Source organism: Oreochromis niloticus, linkage group LG19 (assembly GCF_001858045.2).
Source record: "Oreochromis niloticus isolate F11D_XX linkage group LG19, O_niloticus_UMD_NMBU, whole genome shotgun sequence".
Classification (NCBI taxonomy): Eukaryota; Metazoa; Chordata; class Actinopteri; order Cichliformes; family Cichlidae; genus Oreochromis; species Oreochromis niloticus.
In genome coordinates this window covers 28,174,081-28,188,152 of record NC_031983.2, presented here as the reverse complement: position 1 = coordinate 28,188,152, position 14,072 = coordinate 28,174,081, and the positions used below count along the sequence as shown (strand labels likewise).

General features: G+C 45.9%; 1 protein-coding gene across 3 annotated transcripts in view; it reads right to left on the bottom strand.

Moving 5' to 3' along the window:
• The window catches only part of tiam2a (TIAM Rac1 associated GEF 2a), an 86,131-nt gene that overhangs the window by 47,100 nt on the left and 24,959 nt on the right, over window positions 1-14,072 (bottom strand). The window lies entirely within an intron of this gene.

The following is a 14,072-nucleotide window of genomic DNA, read 5'->3' as shown; positions in this document are numbered from 1 at the left end:
TAAAGCAAAACTTCCCCAGAATTCGACTTTCTGAAAGTGTTGTGACTAAGCCGTCTCCCAGCGGAGACAAATTTGAGACCTAAAAACACACGCATGCCTCCATTTCTCTATGGTTCGCATAACTGTGGTCACACAGTCAAACTGGACCCATTAACAAAGCCACACCAGAACACAGCACGACATCAGAACTGAGCCCTGTGTGCCAGACGGCTGTCTCACTTTATTTCAGAGTAACTGAGCCAGCATTGCTGGATGATCGGGGACGTATCAGGCAGTATCAGCGCTTATAGCACATATAACGAGAACAGATTCTCCTCCAGAAAATCACTGTGGTCTGAATGGCGATTCAAAGTCGCGTCCGTCCGCGCTGTACGAGCAGCTGTGGGTAGCCTTCCATCAGCCGGCTGCTTCTGCTTGACACACAGACATCAGCTCCGGGACACAATATCAGCAGCGTTCACCAGAGCTAAACAACATTGTTAACAGCACAATGGTCCTCGTGGCCCAGTCTGAGCTGCTCTCAAAGGCCTTTGTCCGGCTATAGATGGAGGCAGCTAAAAGGTTGGTCAACAACACACTTGGAGTGACTGGGAGGCGTGAAAAGAGCGAGGCAGCGAGAAAGACAGAGGAGGCAGGCAGGGCCGCCGTGATGCATATTCATACAGAGCAGGTGCTCGGTCTAATTCCTCCCGGCCAAATGCTCTGACCCCTAATTATGATCAATTAAGGCTCCAACAAGCGCCGCTCACCAAAGCCAGATTAAATCCCGACACGTGCTCAAATCTCTGCACGATTTTCATTCACATCTCCAAGAGCTGAACCAAAGCCCAACTGGGTAGTTCATGGGGACTGTAGGACACGCTGCTCTACATGAAGACGCAATTCAACAAAGTACCAACGCAGCTCATGTGTGCAGCAGTGCAACACAAGGAAATGACGTAACTGACAGGAATACAAGTCAGCAGGAGTTTGCAACAAGAGCGAGAACGAGCTCTGGAGGACCCCGATGGCCTTTCAGGCACCGGGCTCAATAATCAGAGTGTGAGAGAATCTGCACCCCTCACCCTGGATTAAAAATCAAAGTTTAAACAATTAACCCCCCCAAAAAATATCGGATTGGCAGTATACCATAAAGTTAAAGGTTTGAAATAGATTTTAATATGATGCACTTAAAAGCCCATCTATAATATCACATTTGGTCAGTTCATCCCAGCAGTGTCAGAAATTATTAAAAAGACCAGAATTAGCAGCAGAAATTAACGACTTAATGAATGAATTGAGCCTTATAAAAAAAACTGGCTTTAAATACCTTTAAAATCAATTTTTAAAATATAGATTTGTTGATTTGCTATTTATCATCGCGTCTTTCCAAAAATCAGACATCAGTCATCTCTCTCATGAACAGCATGCTGGAGCCGTTCTCGTGGCTGGAGGCCGTTTATGGTTTGATGCCATTGATTATCCCGTTCACTGGGGACTGCAGTCTTCAGCAGTTTGTGAGTAAAACATCCACTGGGAGGAAATAAATAGAGCTTAATTGCTCATTTTAGCAGCAATTAGCACACAGCCTCACACTGAAACATCAATTTGGAATATTAAGTGTCTGGATTTGCTTTCAAAATAAAGCCTAGTGGGACGGACCAGGCGATGCAGGGCGGGTGTGTGTTTATTGTGTGTGTCTGGGGGATGTGCACTCACACACATCCCCCCACACGGGTGGGGTAGACTGAGGGAATTTACTTAAGCTGGGATACTTTAAGCCAGGGTGAAAGGTCAGCTCTTTTGTGCAATACTGTGTTTCACCCCGAAACCTGCTGCACATCTTTTACAAATCTATGACTAAAACAAACAATCGTATCTTTTATGTTTGCTTTCAAAAAACGAGAAAAAAAATAAAATTCTAAAAATATCATGAAAAGCATTCAGATTCATCTCTCATCTTCTGTGTCATTCCGAGACTCAAAGGTTATCCCTCCCACCATTTATCATCTGTTCCAAACTGTGATGTCCGTTTTTCCCGCCAGCCTCCCTGCTGTCAGCTCCTTCTCTGCACTTTGGTGCTCCTGCCGAACTCTGCACTGAGAGTTCGGCCCAACTTTAAATGAACCGGGATGTGCGCGTTCGGGCTCTCAGCTAACAAAAGAGGGATGATGTGTGTGTAAGGACAACACTGCAGGGACTGCGCTCTGTGCTCACACTGACAGTGTTAAAATCTAATGTGAGAAATGTTGTTTAAACATCTTCAGGGCCTTTTCTTTAGAGGGGACACAGGCTGAGGACATCCTCCAGGGTGTGTCAGCTTCCATCTGTTGCACAAGGGTGTGCATGTTCACATGAATGTGCACTTTTTATGTGCATGTTTGGAATGGCAGAGGGAGGGATAGGTTACAGGCTCTCAATCAAGAAGAGTGTGTGTGTGTGTGTGATAACAAACAGCTGGAAGACTCCAGGTACAGATCAGCTTTCCATCAGCTTCTCTGCTAATTAAGCAGCTTAATGGAAAGAGGAAGGTCATTCAGAGGGTTGAATCTGTAAAGGAAAAAGACAGGAGACGCGCACACACACAGCGTGCACTTGAACTTTTTCCAGAGCTGCAGTATCTGGCATTCAGGCTGATTGGCATTCTCACAATTTAGCTGCATTGATTTTCCAGTGCAATCAGCATGCTCTCACACACGTCTCAACATCTGTGCTGCAGCAGAACATCTCAGCCGAGCTGCTCGATTCTCTTGTAGTCGGCTCGCAGCAGAGCACGATTAGAGACCCTCTGTCTTCAAGTTATGGAGAAAACGCCTGGCCGTGAATGGAAGTAATAGCATGAGTGGCAGCAGTGCATGCAAAACATGTGGAACAAGGGCAAAATAGGAGACCCTGAGGCTCCCGGGAAGACAAGTAAACAGCCAGCCCTGCCCATGAAGATATCTACACATCACATCGCAGTATTCGGTGGTAACCTTCAGGAAGGGCAGAGGCATCATCAATAAAGACAAAGTTCACAGTGACTTTGTACATCTGAGTGCGAATGTCTGCATAAAACACCGACATTAAACCCACCGGCAAACTCTATTATCTCCACTCGAATCAACTGACGCTGTGCACGGCGAGATAATCCGTCACACGCTACGTTTCATAAGCTCTAGTGATTAATACAATCAGCCTGCGACCCACTCGCTCATTAGCACTGCAGTGGTCACTGTAGTGTACTGTGGCAGTCATGTGAGGCACACTTCAGGATCCCCAAGGTGATCCATCAAAGATCATTGACCGCTGCAGCACCGACTCAGTCGCACAGCTGTTGGAGGTCACGCAGGAAACGATGAGGCGCCGCAGATCGGGGAGAAGAGAGACGCGTGCACGTACAGTAATCGATGTTCTCGCACAGAAAGCAGAAATCACTACGGCGCACATTCAGCATCAATCACCGAACCCAACAGGAAAGAAGAAGCTATTGAGGGAGCGGCAATCGATTCATCTGCGATCTGAGAAGGACAAAGTGGATTGTTTAAAAGGCCCCAGAGGTGAGCTGGCATGATGAAAGCCGCGCTTTCAAATCAAAATGACATGCGGCTGGTGGCTACAGCTCTATCTGGGGTAGTAGGGCAAACAACCACGGCTGGCTTTGTCCCAGCAGACACACAAGCCGCGCACACACACCTGCTAAGCTGGCACATCCTGCTGCAGGGGAGGGCCAAACAGTCTGCATCCAGATGCTCTGTGGGTGTATGTCTGGGCGAGTGCGTGTGGCGCCTCGTCCCATCCATCACTGCCACAGGCATGCATTAATCCCCCTCTGCATTCTTCAGGGGCTCTGACGCCAGAGGGAGTTTACCCCTGTGGCCTCCCCCATCACGGCTCCCTCAGTCACTTTTGGATAAGGGAAAGCCCCAATTCAAAAATCTGTTGCTGTTGGATCGCTTGTGTCCAATTCAAGCTAAAAAGCATAATTCAAACTTTGTGTCCCTGTGCCAAACTGGGCCATATGTTCAGGGTGAACTCGCGCTCTAACTGGCAGTGTCTCGCTTTTAATGGGCAATTAAAGGGCTGAAGTGTAGATGCAGTCAGGCCAGACGGGACATGAATCACTCACACTGATCGAGTTATCGAGCATTATTCTTTTGTCACACAGGTTAGGACACCATCTGAGCAATAGCACAAGTAATTGACCTCACTTTTGATAAATAGGTGAAAAAAAACAAAACCAGACAACAACCGGGTCACAGTGACTGCCAGCGCTGGCTCAGCACTCTCACCCCCTTCATACATCACCGTCATGTCTGCTGAAGCCTTAAACTGTGACACACTGACAAGCAAAAGCCAAGATGATGCTCCAAGTCTATCAGAGGTGGTTAGACTAGCCTGGGCCCGTCTGCTTGGTTTGCTCACTGCGGTGAAGGTTAACATAGGTAACAAAGGACCTGCCGCTCAGTAAACCTTTGGAAGTCATTACCTGAAGTAATTAATGTCCTTGTTACAGCCTCTCTTTGAACACAGTGGCAGGTATGGAAGACTGTTTATGTTTACCTAGCGGAGACGCCAGCTCATTTGACTCACCACAAAAATGCTAACATGACATAATTAAGTGCAAATCTAGTTGTCGTGTGGTAAACCTTTCTTAACATGGCAGCACTGATCTGTTTTCCCGGAAACAAGTGAACTCCAAACAAGCAGGATTATCCCTCTCCTCTTGAATGGGGGATTAACTTGTTTGAAACAAGTTTCGGGCCTGCACTGCTTTTTGGCACTGACCTTTTTTTGCAGCAGCAGCTGCAGCAGCATGCAAATCCAGACCACATCACAAATGCACTACTGCAGGGACGCAATTCATTCAGTTTAAAGTGATGATTCACCAGAGAGGTTTTGGTATTCGCGTCACGCTGCCGAGCCAGCGTGTTACAAATACACATCCTCACCTCTACCCGAGCCGAGAGGAGTCGGCCGGCCGGCTGCAGATGGTTTGATAAAGTGGTGGAGATGTCAGCATCATTTCATGGACCTACATCAGCGGCCTGTAAACACAGGCCCACAGGCTGGAGGGCTATATAAACCATCTATCAGGTGAAATCGGCTCTGTTTAGACATGTCTCGCTGTACCTAGACCCTATACATGTGCAAGTTTAGGCACATTTACATTATTCACCATATAAACGTCCTTAACCAGTCTGCCGCCTCTAATAAGGAGATATCCCACAGCACGGCTTTAGTAAACAGAGCTCACAGGCAAAGAAATGTAAATTACCGCATAAAGTAACCATCCTCTGACATCATGCTCCTCACAGCTACCGACTCTTTACTGAAGAGGAGAGCTAACAATCTCTGTTGAACTCTCTGCTGATCAAACAGAGCAGACAATAAACAAGTTATGAATTAAAGCCAAGTTGGTCGAACGTACGGGAAAGCAGACGCACGAGTCGTCCGGTTATTAACGACCTGAGCAAGGAGTTTTATTGGAGGCCAAAAACAGGCTAAAGAGAACTTACAGTGTCTGTTACTGTCCACAGCACAGATAAGAAGAAACAAATGTGAGCTGGACTGTCTGCTAAACATCCTGGAAGCACTGATGATGGGTGAGACAGCTGGTAAGAGCCAGACACACACACACACACACACACACACACACACACACACACACACACACTTTATTGAGGGGGTTAAAGACTGCATGGCCCAAAATGCCAGCAATCCACTTCCTCCACAATCGGTGAATGCTGTTAGCTGCACATTGCATATGGTGGATGGATTCTTGAATACGAGCCAGGGCTGTAAGACGATGCATGTTTACAGGAGATGCAACTGGGGGCAGTATGAATTTCCTAAGCTCATACCCTCTGATTTATACATCAGCTTGTTAAGCCAGACAACAATAACACAGTCACTCGGTGAACACATGAGACTTCCTTACACTTTGAGAAGGTAAATATCTGCAAATGAAGGAATGCAATGTGAGCTTAATGCAAACTCATGCAGTCAAAGTCAGATTTTTATTTGCATACATTTAAAGGCTTTTTGATTGAAAGCAAATCAAACAGCCAATAAACAGCAACACCTGGTGGAATAAAAGCAGAACATGAAGCTATGATGATTTGTGTGTGGGGGGGCTGAATTAAGGCCACAGCGCCGGCTCCTGCAGCTCAACACTTACGAACAGGTTTCCCACCTGTGGCGAGCGTGTCTCCTCGTCCCAGCGCATGACACAGTTTCTGTCCATAAAACTGTGTCAAGGGCTAGCCTGATTCACTGGAGCACAACGCTGTGTGAAAATGTGCCTGCTAATGCATGCGAGCAAACGTGAATTTTCCGCCTCCTTTTCACTCTAAGCAGGAACAGATTTTGAATCCCAACATCAGGACACGGGTTCTGCAAAGCTCGCTGAAACGGCGAGGGCCAGATTAGATCTCACTGCTGAATTATCTCAAGAAATTAGCCTTTATTGACCTATAATCCACAACAGGTGCTGGACAAAGCACTCGAGCAGCACCTGTGTTTAACTTGCAAAGTTAAAGAAAGGCAACAACAAAAGAGTGACCTGTGCAACCAGTCTCACAAGTCACGGGGATGCACAGGCACGTGAACCAATTCGATGGCTGTGAAAAAGTCAGAGGCAAATCTCCGCAAAGCTAACTCCTTTGTCCTTCTCTGCAAAGCCTTTTCAGTGAGGAATGTGGTTCAGAAAGGCCGAAAACACAAAACAAGCCAAAGCGGGCACCGAACGCCACCTCAGCGAAGGGCACGGCGAGGCTCGGCTAAGCACCAGCAGCTGTGCCGCATATGCGCCGCTTTTACCAACATGATTAAATTAAGGCTCCTGCCAAACTCGTTATTATCCCATTCATATAGGGAGGATCAAGAATGTCAATGAGGATCATGCTCATTATGCAGTCGTCATGCACAATGCCCACAAAGAAACCAACACTTTCACACGATTACAGACAGTAAATCTACAGCATGTTTGAGCTGGCGGCCATTCTTTTTCTGACTTTGAAAAATTACAGTCCGGCTCTTAATTTTTATTCAGCAAAACAAATTCCTCAACTAATTGAATCACCGCTCACAAGCAGATGTGAAAGCCCGGCGACGTCCCACAGGACGGGCCGGAGGAATCGACAGGCAGATGCTTCGACCGGCAGAGGTCACGAAAGGTCAAGCTGTTCCATTATGGGAGTACAAGGGTGGCATTTATTCACAGGCTTTCCCTCCTAAGCTGGCGTGGGCTCAGAGGGAATGGAGATGGATACTTAACCCTTGAGGCAAATGGCCAAGTACCAACAATGCAGCGTTTCTCTCATTACTGGTGGAGATAAAGGAGCGCTCTGCCCGTGCCCACCATGAGAAAGGTATTAAAAAGCAAAGACCGAGACATGAAAAGAAAACCAAAAATTTCAGACATGCTCAGATCTTACTGTGCTGCCATCAATGCATGATAATAACAACAAAAGGAGCTTTTCTGACAGGACTGATGCACTGCAGCCCGCTTTAAGCAGCAGTAATGACCACAAAGGCACACAGCAGAGGCACTTCAAACACTCTGGCCTGATCCGACTTGTCTGTAGTCCCGGTGAAGCTGTTTCGTTTCACACTACATCAAAGCGACTCTGCTGCGCGGCTGCACGCAGCATCAAGACGGCGATGCAAGAGTTCTTCGATGTTTTTTACTCCATGTACAGTTAGTGGTTAGCTGAAAGCTTACTGCACATCAAGACATGAAACATGACGGTATGGACGCTGGGAAAAGATCGGAAAAAATGAGCGCAGCCTTCCAGCTTGTTAAAATACTTGTTGGCTTAGAAAACCCCGTGGCACTGTATGATAGAATAATTAGCAAAAGCAGCAGGCACGTCTGGGATTAAACATGAACACTTAAGACAACCCTCATTAGAGAGAAACACACACATCATCACTGCCCGCTAACTAATGGCCTGTTTTACTATTCTGTTTTACTTAAGGGCCAATTGAGTGTGGAAGACAATGAAAAACAATATGTTTCCAATTACTGGAATCAAAATTTGATCAAGTACAAATGCATATATGAGTCACACAGGGAGGAAAACGGGATACACCAGGCTAATAACACAATACGACTGTAAGTACAGCTTTCGCAGCTCCTTGAACTGCAGCAATCATCTTAACTGTCAGGAAAACCCAGTTCCTGGCATTTCTCAATGTTGTTATTATTAGCTTAAGCCCGGGCATGCCAGCGCGGACCCATGTGCTGTAATATATCGTTATTAGTATAAAAAATGGTACCCGCAAGTTTCCAGTGAAGCCGATTTCTCCACGCGAGCAGACCGCAGGGCTTCCCGCTGGAGACAAAAACGCTCGCTCACAAAATTACTACAGAGGAGCAGAGCAAGCGCCTAAAGAGACAAAATTACTGTAATAACTGTGATATGTTCTTGAAGTTATTCTGCCAGGAAGAAACAGACATTTGGGACTCTGAAAATTGGCCATCGTCAACAAAAACCTGTCCCCTCTAAAAGCCTGAGCAAATGAAGCTTCCTAGTAGCTGTTTGCAATGACAGGCGAGATGAAGTGCAGTAACCTGGAGACCAAACAGTATCTGCTGCATGTCGCTGGGCTGAGTGACACAACATCAGCCGCATATTAGTCACCAGTCAGGGTGTGCTCCTTGGATCACTAACCTCATGAGACTGTGAATAAATGATTTCACCCTGCAAAGTGGAAATGATTTATAATGAATGACTTCACCTCTGTACGCATTCACTTTACACCGGATCCTGTCACATGCGAGGGGAATAGCAATGAGGATATAAAAGGCTGTTTGGCGGATGTAGAAAAATCTTTAAAAAAGGACTTTTTATGTTCCTTTGATACGCTGCAAGCAGGATTCCCACCATGAAAGCAGGTGAGATAGAGATCAAAACTCACAGCCGCTGAAAACCAACAGGCGCTTCATTTGCAGCTACTCCATCAACATGGATGTTGGAGGCTTTGAGAGAGCTATGCAGAGTAACACAGGCTTCTCATTATTCAGCTGAGAAGAATTTGGGCAGAAGGGCTGCTGCATAGCATGGGAACCACACTGGCCTCACATATTTCAGCAGCCATATTCTCAAAAAGACACACACACATAAAGAGGATGTGTATTGTATCTGTAGCTGTGAGTCACTCGTTCCCCTAAACTGCAGCACACTCAGCCTCCACATCCAGAAAGGCCAACAACGGTCCCGCTGAGTGCGACAAACCACCTGGGATGTTTGAGTGGTTGTCAGAGATAACCCATACAAGCTCCTGCTCTGCCCATGGTACGGTGCGTCTTTAACCCGGACTCAAAAGGCCTCAACAGAGGCAGAGTCATGACCTTTTCAAGGTTGCTTTCACTCTGTGGCGTTGAAAAAACTGTGCAAATAAAACACCAAGAAACTCGTGAAATTTCCCATTTAGAAGAAATATTTGACCTTATTTACTTTTTTTGAAACAAGACAAATGAAAAGATTGATGCAAATGTCACAACACAAAGCTGGAGCTAAGAGACAGATGGGTCTATGATCTCTATCTTTTAAAGACAGGAACTTGGTTAAGCATGAAGCATGAAGCAGAGACGGGGAACCTGCTTTAAAGCTCTCCTTTGACTTGCTAATAAATGTCCAGCTACTCATCCATCCAATTTCAGCCACTTATGCGGGTCGCGGGCATCGGTCTAGACTGAAATCGTCTAGCTCTTCTGCCAAGCGGCATAATCTCTCCACATCCATGAATCTCCAATATATCACACAGTGGAAGGGTTTGCATGCCCACGTGATCCAAGAGCGAGATTGTTGGGGCCAATTTGCCCCTGGTAGGGTCTCCGAAGGCAAACGCTTCATGGGTGAGGGGCCAAACTAAGAGCAATTCAAAAACCCCATATGAACAGCGGTCCCCAACCTCCGGGTCACGGACCAGTATCGGTCCATGAGTCGTTTGGTACTGGGCCGCGAGAGTTCAGGCTCGGGTGTGAAATTTATGGTTTTCAGGATTTTTATCGGGTTTTTTTAATCATTTTTATTATTATGTTATGTTTATATTATATGTTATATGTATATTATGTTATGAATAAATCGTTTTTTTGGTTTTATTTTCTTATATTTCTCCGCGACACCTTAAAGGCCGGTCATAAACCGGTCTGTGGCACAAAAAAGCTTGGGGACCGCTGCTTATGAACACTGAATCAAGAAACATGGCTGCCCTGCCGGATTTCCAGAAGTTTGTACACAAGGACTTTTTTCCCCCTTCCATATCCTCCAGTGAGTTCAATATAAATCATAAAAGAGCCACAAGATTAACTCACCGCAGAGGTCAAAGGTTTGCTTTAATGTTTCTGTATGTGAAAGTGGAATCAGTGCACTTATCTAAAACTAGGTAAAAAAAAACAAACAAATAAGAATAGTCCCAAACAATGTTTAACCCATTATTTTTGGGGTCAACTTTATCTGATGCCGTCTGACGTCTTTTCCGGTTTAAAGTGTACTGCATGAACAGAGACACCAGGATCGGATCAATGACAGTCCATAAACCTGGCGCTTCACTTTCGTTGCTCCAGCACCTTAAATAACATTAGGATTGAGCAGCAGACGGGTTCGGAGCTCCAGTGACACCTTAATGTCAAATACCTGTAATAGCCTCAGGTATCCCCTTCACACCTCCTTCCATCAGACTCAGAGTCAGACCGTCGCCGCATCAAGTTTTAAAGGAAGATTATGGATTTGGTGATATGAGTGAAGCTGCAGGAATGAGGGCGTATAGTGTCGCCTGCTCTGACTTCATTGCAGCAGGGAGGTGTTTTAAATCTGCACAGCTGTCCCAGATTACAGCACGCTGGACTGCAAACTGCACCGTAATCTGAATGACTAATCATCAAACCACGGAAGAACCAGCCAATACTGACCTTGACTTTATCTAAATGTTGTGTCTTTTGTGCATGTCAACCTGCCAAGGATGCACCTGTGAGATAAGCACTATGCTTGGTAGCACAAATATCCACAGGAAAATATCCTGTGTTGGTGAACTTAAAGATACGCAAACAGCGGCCCTGCTCCTCTGTTCCAGTGTTTTTCCTCTAACAGAGTCTGTACGGTCTGTACTTTCTGGGTAGATAAAGCCACTTGGTATTTGGAACCTGCAGCCATCAGCTGTGAAAAACCATCCGGGCAGTTTGTTGTGGAGCCAGACTGTCACAGAGAGCCAGCCAGGCAGTGGGTACGTTTGTCACTCGCAGCCAGGGAAGCCCAGCCCTGCATTAGACGGCTCTTACGTAACAGTCGAGCACAGATCGTGTCCTGGCACTAGCCGAACACAGAAAAGTGGAGCTGAAAGTTTCTGGGAGGGAAACCCAAGTGTCTAAACTACGGTGTGAGGTAGAGAAGGGGTGTCATAGCAAATGAGCACACACAGGCTCTCCTATAGCAGCCTGGCTGATTTACCGCTCGGCTTGCCTTAGGTTGAGGATGCGAGGCCTGTTTTACACCATTTAGCCACAATTTCACATTAACCTGATAAAAGGTTCTTATACCCTCTGTTTCATTGCTCTTATTGTGGCACATGTCACAATGAAGTCGTTCACTTCTACATCCTTTTCCTTCGAACAGATGGGGCCCGTGAGCCCAACAAGCCTGGATGATGATATCAGCTCAGGAAACAGGTTATTTAGATACATTTACCTCTTTGGAAAAAAAGGATTTTAGAGGAATCTTTAATTGAGCGTGTTCCATGAGTGGACGTCGGGATTGCTGGTTACCTAAAGCAATCAGGACCCTGTCTCTGTTTACACTGGCCGCACGCCAACGTGACAAAGGCTGGAGACTAAGAAGTAGAGAATAGAGCTTATCTGCCTCAGAGATCAAACCACCGACTGTTAAAGCAGGGAGTGGGCTGGACGGGCAGAGGGGTGCTAATGAGCCTGAAAATGTTCCTCAACATAACATGAATGCAACGGCTGCCAAAGACCCTCGAAACACTTTGCATGTTTCACAAAGCCCAGGAAACTCTGCAGTGAAGGACATATTATGTTCTGCACAGTTCACTGGAGCGAGCTTCTGAGTGAGCAAATGAAGGGAAGCAACATCAATATCCTGCAAGACTGCAGTTGTGCAATTGTGATGATTGATATTTGACTGCTGAAGGTAAGGCTGGGATGAATGGACTACTGGATACAGTTGCATCCATGTGTGCACAATGATGGATTTATGTGCATCTTAACTTTATTTCTGAGGTTTGTATCGCCCAGATTCATCATTTGTCATCTTCTGAAAGAATCCCATTGCAGTTGGATACTTGTTAGACGAGTATGACGAGAAATGTGTTGTCTTAATTAACTATAAAAAAACAAATTAATAATAAAAAAAAAATATTTAAAAAGAGGTAAGGGCTTTTTAGTTTTCTTTAAAAACAAAAATAAAAATAGTTTATATCCAGCCAGTGTTGAGCAGATGGGATGTTGTAAATGTGTACCCAGAATTTGCTCCATCCATCATGGAGGACAATGCAAGACACACGGCGTCAACATCCCAGCGCCGGGCACTTATTTAGCCTGTAGCACCAGCTGTGTTTGCCTTTCCAATAGGGCTCAGATAGTAAGTGGGACCTTATGGCTACTGGACTGAGGTAGGACAGATCAATCACAATTTCTATTGTTATAAGTAGGTTTGTAGCCAGTGTGTGTGTGTGTGTGTGTGTGTGTGTGTGTGTGGACAGAATGGGTTACTTCCATACAAACTGGGCTGTTGATTTCTTGACAAATGAGCCAGCACGCGTCATCTTTTGAACACCAACATCATGTAAATACAGACTTCTCTGAATTTACAATCCAGACCTCAAACAGGGTTTACACAGAGAGCTACGCTCTGGAGGAATATGCTGTGAGCGAAGACGATCACACGCCCTCCGACTGAGGTCTCTGTAGCCGCCATACTGTCATTCATTTCATTGTTCACACATTTAGATAATACAAACTATTGCTTTTGTATTCAAGGTCTTTAAATCACTTGGTCCGCTTTAAAAATGCTGAAGCAGCACCATTACCAGACTGAAATATTGCATGCCATCTAACAAGCTTACAGGAATTACATGCACTGCTACTCAACTGCTGCCATGGGAGCTTTTTCCCTCGTGTTCACCAATCGCTGCATGATATATAAGGCCATCAGTAAAAGAGTGGCAACAGTCTAACAGTTATTTCTTTGGGGTTAATGAAAGTCTGAATCACACATGAAGAGCTACGCCATCCTCTTCTTCATCTGCACCCCAATCGTTTATGTGCCTGCCTGCATTTGAAACCCTTACTGCCCCGCTCTTTAGCAGGTGACCCAGACAGCATGAAGTTCTGTTTAGCCCAATGCATTAAATGACTCTCCTCAAAGGCCCGAGAGTAGCCAGTGTGAGGAGGAGCATGAATGGGCGCATCGGTTCAGCTGGATGAGTGTGCTGCTCCGCTGAGCTGGGCTGAAGGTTCAGCATGTGCCGCAAAGCAGGAAATTCTGTGTTAGAGCAGATACACAAAGTGCAGCTGACTGAACAAATCTCACAAAGTGGATGCACACACGCTTGTGTGTCTGTGTGTGTGCGACCACCAGCCCAGTTGCCACAGCAAAACAAGTTAAATTCAGAATCTCTGAATTATGCAGCACTCAAAGTACTCGGCGTCTTCTTTTCGCCGTTTCAGCGACAGGGTTCGGTTATTATTGTTGTCCTAACGTCCTCTGAAAGCCAAGAAGAGTAACCTTGGTGTTGTGTCCGTGATAGCTCTTCGACCTGTAGCTGCGTGAATCCAAGGGGGGGTCAAAGCCAGCCACGTGTCTTTTGGTCAGCCCCTCGGTGAGCGCGGTATGAAATGCGAAGTCTTGGCCAAGATGCTGTCAACAGCAGCTTTTAGATCACCTGCTTTTTATAGCAACCACTCCAGACACTGCTGGCTATGGGCTACCAGCAAACACTTGCCAAATATAAAATCAACCACAGCAGCAAGAAATAGAAGCACGCAGGCCACCATTATGCTCGCCCGCCTGTGCAGCCTGAACTGAAGCCTCAAAATGGCATTTCACTGCAATCAAGAAAGCTAACGTGCCAAGAAACAGAAAAGAAAT